Consider the following 8719-nt stretch of genomic DNA (forward strand, 5'->3'; position numbering starts at 1 on the left):
TTTGACACTTTATTGCAGCATTTCAGTTATACTTATTTTCTGGTTAATTTCCAGTATACTTAATGGAAATTTTCTGCTCAAACAGAAATAAAAAAATATGAGCTGGCCATCCTGGGCCCACCTTGCCCACCATCACATACAGTATGTTCAGAATCACATATCTCAAAAAAGTTGGTAAGGGGCAACAAAAGGCTTTAAAAGTAAGGCTGGAAGAACATTTTGCAACTAATTAGGTTAACTGGCAATCCAATAGTAACATGATTGGATATAAGAAGAGTATCTTAGAGAGGCAGAGTATCTCAAAAGCAATAATGGGCAGAGGTTCACCAATCTGTGAAAAACAGTGTCTACACATTATGTTTCTCAAGAGTGATGTCCTTCAATATGAAATTTCTACAGTACATGATATAATGTAAAGATTCAAAGAATCAAGACATGGTCAAAAGTCAGTATTGAATCCCCACGATCTTTGGGTCTTTGGGCACTGCATTAAAAATGGGTATAATTCTGTAATGAAAATCATTGCCCAAATTTCTGGGCTCAGAAACACTTCCAGAAAACATTGTCTGTCATATAAGGAAGAACATATATTTGAAATTGATCCAGAAATGCCTCAGAACGTCACTAGGTTACGTATGTAACCCTAGTTCCCTGAGGGAACGAGAGCTGCGTTGAAACGCTTTGAGAACGCCTCTGCGTTGTTCATGCTCCGAATCATGTGTAAAATCTGCCAAATAGGCAGTCATGACGTCATTGGCGGGCGACGTCGCACAAACCAGAAAGCTACAAAATGGGAGCGTCAGTTTATGTGACACAAAAGATGTGACTTGTCCTATCGACCTTGAGCGGAGTGGCAACTCATGACCGCTCCCCACCCCGTGAGGGATGCATCTGTCGTTAGAGTCACGCAACACCAAGGAGCTTCCAGGATGGGGCCATAGACAGGAAGGTAGGTTCTCTCCATACTTCTAAGGTCTGCAAGGCTCGCCACGATACCTTGATGGTACATAATGGATTGGACTTTCAGGAGAACCCTCTGTCTCTGAGCCACCACTGGAGGGGTCTCAAATGGAGGAGGCCAAGTGGGATCACTGCCATAAGACCAAGCAGCCTCTGGAACTGCCTTACAGTCAGTGACTTGCCTACTTTTACTCTCTTGACTGCAGTGCAGATGACTTCGATCTGGGAAGGATACAATTGTGCCCAAAACACAGTCGAGTCCCACAAAATGCCCAAGAAGGTGTTTCTCTGTACCGGAGAAAGCACACACTTCTTTGCGTTCAGTCTTAACCGCAATTCCTTCATTTGGGCGAGAATGACATCTTGATGCCAGACCGCCTGAAGCTTTGATTAAGGTAATACCAACCACTCGTCGATATAATTTAGAATGCGGATGCCCTGAAGCCGTAGCAGTGCTAAAGTCACATTCATGCACTCGGTGAAGGTGCTGGATGAGAGTGCTAGGCCTAATGAGAGGACCTGTTATCGGTAAGTGTCTCTTAGATCTATCATAACAAACCAGTCCATGGACTTGATTCGAGACACAACCTCCCGGAGAGTGAGCATCTTGAACCTGACCCTCTTGAACGAGCAATTCAAAGAGCGTAGATCTAGAATTGGCCACATTCCGCCATCCTTCTATGAAACAATGAAGTACTATCTGTAGTACCCCGATTCTCTGACCAAAGGAGGAAGCACCTTGATGGCGCCTTTTCTCAGGAGGGTGTGTAATTTTTGTTCCAGGACCACGAAGGGAGGCTGCACTCTGAAGCACTCTTGTGGCAGAGATAACAGCCTGGCCTCCCCCTTTCCCCAGAAGTGTGACCCTTTTAGAACAGCTGGGGAGGTCCCCTGCAGCTGTATTTGCTTCCCAAGCAGGCCAGGGTCCCCCATCCCCAGTGAAGACGGAAGGAGCGACCCGGTGGAGGGGGACTGAGCTCTGTGGAAGAGCTAACAGTCTGGCCTCCTGATGGTGCCGAGGAGGCATGGCCACCACAAGTGTGGACTGCCCACCCCGAAGCAGAGCGCCCTGCACCCCTGTATCTGGGTCTCACGCTGCCCAGCCGTGCCGGGCTGGAGCCGCGCCCACCGAGCAGCCCCGTGAGATTCGACGAGGAAAATGCCACCAACTGCGTTTTAGACTCCTGAAACCTGTTGACGACCCATAGTGTGGAGGCATCTCACGGCCTGACCTGCTGCTGCGTAGGGCCTGCCTACCAAGGCTGAGGTAGCAACACCGAGGTCTTCAGCAATGCAACACCTGGGGAGAGATAGCCAGCAAGCATCTCCTCAACCCTGGGCATCTCCCCATAGCTGCAATTTTTTTTTGCGTATAGCAAATGCAGAGGATGTCAGAGAGCACGGGTGCAGGGGTAGGTGCAGAGTGACTGGATAGGAGGACCCAAATGCAGGATGCACACAAGGTTATGGGAAAAAAAAAACTGAATTTAATATATAAAGTATAGCAGCGGGCAAAGGCAAAAACAAAGTCCAAAAACAGTCCAGGGTCGAAAACACAGGCAAACAGGGCGATGCATGAAGACAAAAACAAATCCAAAAAAACAGTCCAAATGATGGAAAGGCACAATAATCCTGTGGCACGGGGCAAGTGAATTGCCAGCGGCGGACACAGCGGGGCTTGAGGCGAACTGCTATGGGGTAAAACGCCTTGAAGGTCAGGAAAGGCAAGCACTTTCTGGCCAATTTGATGAGGGGGAGCGACGCCCTCTGCGGAGGTCTGAGGCAGCGCGACGCCCTCTGCGGAGGTCTGAAGCGGAGCGACACCCTCTGTGGGACCCTGGAGCGGCTTGGGGGCATGCTTGGCAGGGCATAAAGGTTTGGGGGCATGCTCGGCAGGTCAGCAGAGCTGGGAGATGTTTCCAGTCAGGCAGGAAGGCTGAGGTTGGGCAGCCCTCCCTGTAGAGCTCAGGGGCCGGAGAGATGGCCGTTTCAGGAGGTTATTTAATATAATTTGGTCTGCCACGGATTGTTCATGAAACACACGGAAATATTCATCTCTCTGCTGGGGGCTGAGCTTTATTATGTCCACCGCCATGGTTGGGTCCCTGAATTGTCGGCCCGCGGCGAAGCAAGCCAAATGCTTCAGTGCATCTGCTGGGTCCATCATTTGGCCAGATTATTCTGTCAGAGAGCACGGGTGCAGGGGTAGGTGCAGAGTGACTGGATGGGAGGACCCAAATGCAGGATGCACACAAGGTTATAGGAAAAAAAAAACAGAATTTAATATATAAAGTATAGCAGAGGGCAAAGGCAAAAACAAAGTCCAAAAACAGTCCTTGGTCGAAAACACAGGCAAACAGGGCGATGCAGGGAAGACAAAAACAAATCCAAACAAACAGTCCAGAAAATCCAAATACCAGCAAACAGAGCAATACAGGGCAGAACAAAACACAAACCAAAAACAGTCCAAAGTCTAAACCAGGAAACTAGGGTGGCAGAGAAGAACAGGGATAGGGATCAGGATCAGGATCAGGCGCAGGCAAGATGGAAAGAATGATCTCAGGGGCTAGGAAACCAGTAAGATAATCTAGCCCAGAGCTAAAGTCTTGATTGTTCTTATATACCGGGAGGCGCGGGAAAAACGGCAAGATGGCCGCTGACCCGGAAGTGCTCACCGCAAAACCGGAAGTGCGTGCAGTGTGCCTGGGAGATCCTGACAGAGGAAGAGAGTGTGGTGCATATGGGGTCTCCCAAGACCTAGACATCTTGGTGCGCAGGCCGGGAAAAAAACGGTAGGCGCGGGACGCAGGAAAACGCTCATCCAGGTTCCTGGGAACGTGTTGCTTCCGCGTCTCGTCAGGCCAAGCTATCTCTAGCTTAGCGACGGCCCGTGTCACTACCTCTATCTCCTCGAATGGAAAAATAAGAAACACAACAAAGAGGACCCAGAACTATTAAGCAGTTCAAATACTGTATGAGACACCAATGGGACAACAACAATCTTCTAAAAAGAAAAAAGAAGAGGCGATGCTACACAGTGGTAAACATTAATCTGTTCCAACTTTCCTTATTTATTTCCTAAAATATATACTTTAACATTTCCTAAGTTCAAACATTTCATATGTTTTCTAGGCTCTGTTGTGGATCAAATACAGGTTTTGGATTTGCAAATCATTTCATATTGTTTTTATTTACATATTTTTCAACTTTTTTGGGGCGTGTATATATTCTCCAACAAGTTATCTAGATTATCTAAATAAAACATTTTAAATTGTAAGGTTAAGGATTTTTTCTTTTAATCTCAAATCTCAATTGCAAATAATTGAATATTATTTAAACATGTAAAATATCTGTGATTTTACAAAGTAATTATTTTAAAATAAACAACACCTGTTCTTGCTTTTTTCTTTCCTCTTTAAAGAGTTTTCATTGTGTGCTCTTGCCGGAACCTGACCATGTAGTAGCAGTGCCCAGCAACATGATATTCTCTGTCTGAGTGTGATCACAAAAGCGCTGATATTTTCAAGTGTGTTTGATTTTCTCAGTGATGAATCTCATAGTGTGAAACCCTCTGTGACTAGTTGCAAGTACAACGATGAGAAACAGCCAGTGAGAGCCCGAGAGGAAATTCAGCTGCTCTCATGCAACACAAATCTCTGAATCCAGTTTATCATCCATCTGTTTGTGTAGGAGGGTGAGGGAAAATGTAATCACAGTCATAATGCTTCTATATGGAGCATGTTATATGAAAATTGATGTTAAGAACATTAAATTAAAGCCAAACATAACATGATTCCTACTGACACACAGGATAAAATAGCATTGTCGTAATATTTGGCTACTTTTGGATCATGCACAATTATGTTGTAATCTAACTGGAGGCAGTTTGGCAAAAAAATAAATAAATAAAAAAAATAAAAAATAAAACACTAATTAGTTTTACAGACTTTTATATGACAATGTGTCCTCACTTGAAAGAAATCTAATGAGCTGAAAATGTAATGGATATGGTGTTGTCATTTGTACTTCTTCTTTGTGTCCTACCTCTTTTCCTCTTTCTTTGTTGCGGCTGATCTCTGTACCAAGTAAGTTATCAAATGTATAGAGAAACTGTCATATTTTAAGTACTGAGTGATTATCTGGCTAATGGAATATCATTGTTATTTTGTTATTTAAAGGCTCTAGATAATATTGCAAGTTTTCCAACACAAAATAGCATACATGTAATTACTAAAGACTATATCTGAGCCTGCAGTGCATGCATATAGATTGTTTATCTATCTTCTGTACATTCTAAATATAAGAGCTAAAATACATGATAGCATTCTACATATCAGCATTCACTTGAAAATGTGAACTTCAAAATATCTACTATTATTAGTATCATATTGAACAATTATGAGACTGGTTTTCTTGAGAAAGACTACATTTCACTGCTTGAAGGCAATCCTGCATGTCACACAACATATTATTGGAAGGATAAATATTGCATTACATTCTAATATATTTTAAAAAAAATTTATAACATCTTTAAGACATTGTAAAAGCTAGACAGGTGGTTTTTAAAGAAATTCCTTAAAGAGACCATTAAAAGCATCTGTCCTTTTTCCCAGAATATGATCCCTTGCGAGCTAGTTGGTTTTAGTACAAACCAGTTTAAATGTTTTTTGGACCAATAAGAAAGTATTATGTTTGTGTATAATTTCTTAAAGGATTAAAATAATAATTCTGACTGTATTCTAAAGAAAACTAAACCTTAATGTAAAATAAATATACACTCTCCATCAGCAGTGAATGAAATCTGCAGCTAGAAAAAAATCCTGGTTGTTGGTAATAAACTTGTAGAACCTGTTGTACAATTGAAAATGTATTCCTAACAAAGCCACCTTCATTACATTTTTCAATATGACCATCAATAAAAGATAAAAACACATCCAGGTGCACATACAGTAAATATTTTCTTCTTGATTATTTACAGTCACTTGAAAGAAAGAGTGCAGAAATTAAAGAAGAGCTGAAGACATTTTACATGACATTTATTGGTTTAGTGGTTAGGATTCAACGCTCTCACCGCCGCAGCCTGGGTTCGATCCCCGGTCAGGGAACCAACCCCAGCCATTGGGGTTGCACAAGCCAGTGCACTCTTAGTGCCGGTCCCAAGCCCGGATAAATGGGGAGGGTTGCGTTAGTAATGGCATCCAGCGTAAAAACATGTGCCAAATCGAACATCACAAATACGCATGATCCGCTGTGGCGACCCCTAATGGGAGAAGCTGAAAGAAAGTTTTATATGACATTTATTAACCAAAAGAAAGAAGTAACATACTTTGCCTAAAATAATGTGCAGTTGTGACAGGAGGCAAAACATCTGTTTCTGAACAACCTGAAAAAGTCCAATGAAATGTAGAGCACTAAGCACCTTGGATGTTTCAGACAGTTACATCTCCGGCTCATTTGAACAATGATATATAAATATAAAATTTCCATAAAAAAGATTTTATTTAAAATGGTTGGCTTTGTTGGTGGATGTGTATATGTGCAATTTACACCCAGATCTGCTCTTTAAGATCAGTAAAATGTATTTACCCATCTGTCCATCCATTCGATCATCCATCCATCCACCCATTTACCCATCCATCCATCTAGTACTAGCCAGGCTAGGCTTGCCATTTTCCTGAATAACAGCAGCATGAAGTGAAAAACTCACTGCAAGTGTGGATCTGAGGTAACTGTGTGAAATGCAGTGAGTGAGAACTGGCCCTTAAGGAATTTGCTGAGAAAGAATTGCCTGGATTATAACACTTTGATGAAGAATCAGGGCTTTGATAGAAACATCAGGGGTTTAATCCCCCTAAACCAAAACGTAGTAGTGGTGTAGCTTTGTAATCTGCATATGTAATGAATTTGATGCATGTGGGGTTTGGCCCAAGTGTATGTTGAAATAAATAAGTAGCTGTTAAAGTAAGTGAGTGCATAAGTGTGTAAGTAAGTAAATAAATAAGTAAATACAGGGATGTATTTAAGACAGCAGTCTCATAGTGATTTTTCTATGAGTACATTTCTAAAATATCTAAAAGATAAAAATGTTATGGCATTCGTCCCTGTGGTTCTTCTGAAGTACAGGATAGTTAAATTGTTCTCCTTGAGCTTCCCGACTTAATTGCCATCATAACAACAATAATCATTGCTAACAGAGATGTCATTAATGCTATTATGTCGCTTAATATTAAATGAACTCAGAAATAAAAATGAGGCCTCTTTGTATAGAGGTAATTTAAGAATAGTGTATATCTTTAGTTCAAAAGGTCTCTACTTCTGAAGTGTATCATGACCATGAAACAAAACAAAAAACAATCTTTTTCCTTCCAATTGGCCAGCTTTCATTATTATTAAGATCTGTTGTAGACTTTATAGGCTGGAGGTCAATGTGGGTGGGTTCCAGATTGCTTAAATGCCAAATTTGTGAAGATAGCAAATTACTATGATTAACATTACAAACTAATTGTTGTATTGCCAGTGTATTTAGAGATTATCAGTGTCAATTTGGGTATTTGTGTAATCTGAACGCAGCAATGTCAAAATCAACCTAAGAGCCTAAGAGTAGCGGTGAAATATATTATAGTTGTTCTCAGAATACAATAACAAACCATTCACTTAAATTATTGGTCATGACATTAAATATATTCAAAAAGCCCCATCATAACAGACGCCACTATATAAGTTGAAGTTTCTTTACTAAGCAATAGAAACTTAGAAGAAAGCTGCCAAGAGGGTGAAAAAGAAAAAAATCACCTGTCAACAAATCAGTTCAATTGCTTTGGCAGACATTTAAAAATTATTTCATATCCATTAGTTATCACAGGCTGAACATGCAGCAAGTATAAATAAAATAATGAATAAATTAGCAGGAAAAATAGGTCAACAAAAAAAGAAGTACAGATTATTTATTCTATAATTAAAGTTCATAACAGTGAGTGGTCAATTCAAGCAGTACCATATGATGTACTTTATACAATTTATTAATTTAATAGTATTTTTTATTTCATTAATGTTATATAGAATTATTTTTTCTTAAAGAACATGTTTTGTATTTTTGCTGCTGTGTGTTTTCAGATATTTTGGAAGTATATTATAAATATATAAATTTGTCATTGGTTACTATCATAAGGTGAGAGTATGCCTGAGGAATGGAGAAGGAGTGTGCTGGTACCCATCTTTAAGAATAAGGGAGATGTGCAGACCTGCAGTAACTACAGGGGAATAAAGTTGATCAATCATATCATGAAGTTATGGGAAAGAGTAGTGGAAGCCAGGCTGAGAGAAGAGGTGACCATCTGTGAGCAACAGTATGGTTTCATGCTGAGGAAGAGCATAACAGATGCATTATTTGCTTTGAAAATGTTGATAGAGAAGTATAGAGAAAGACAAGGAGTAGCATTGTGTGTTTGTGGATTTAGAGAAAGCGTATGACAGAGTGCCAAGAGAGGAGTTGTGGTATTGTATGAGAATGTGAGGGTGGTGAAGGACATGTATGAGGACAGTGTGACAACAGTGAAGTGTGCAGTAGGAATGACAGACTGGGTGAAGGTGGAGGTTAAACTGCATCAAGGATCGGCTCTGAGCTCTTTCCTGTTTGCAGTGGTGATGGACAGATTGACGAACAAGGTCAAACAGGAGTCTTTGTGGACTATGATGATTGCAGATGATATTGTGATTTGAGTGAGAGTAGGGAGCACGTTAAGAGCTGGAGGTACGCGCT

This window comes from Silurus meridionalis, chromosome 1 (assembly GCF_014805685.1).
Source record: "Silurus meridionalis isolate SWU-2019-XX chromosome 1, ASM1480568v1, whole genome shotgun sequence".
NCBI lineage: Eukaryota > Metazoa > Chordata > Actinopteri > Siluriformes > Siluridae > Silurus > Silurus meridionalis.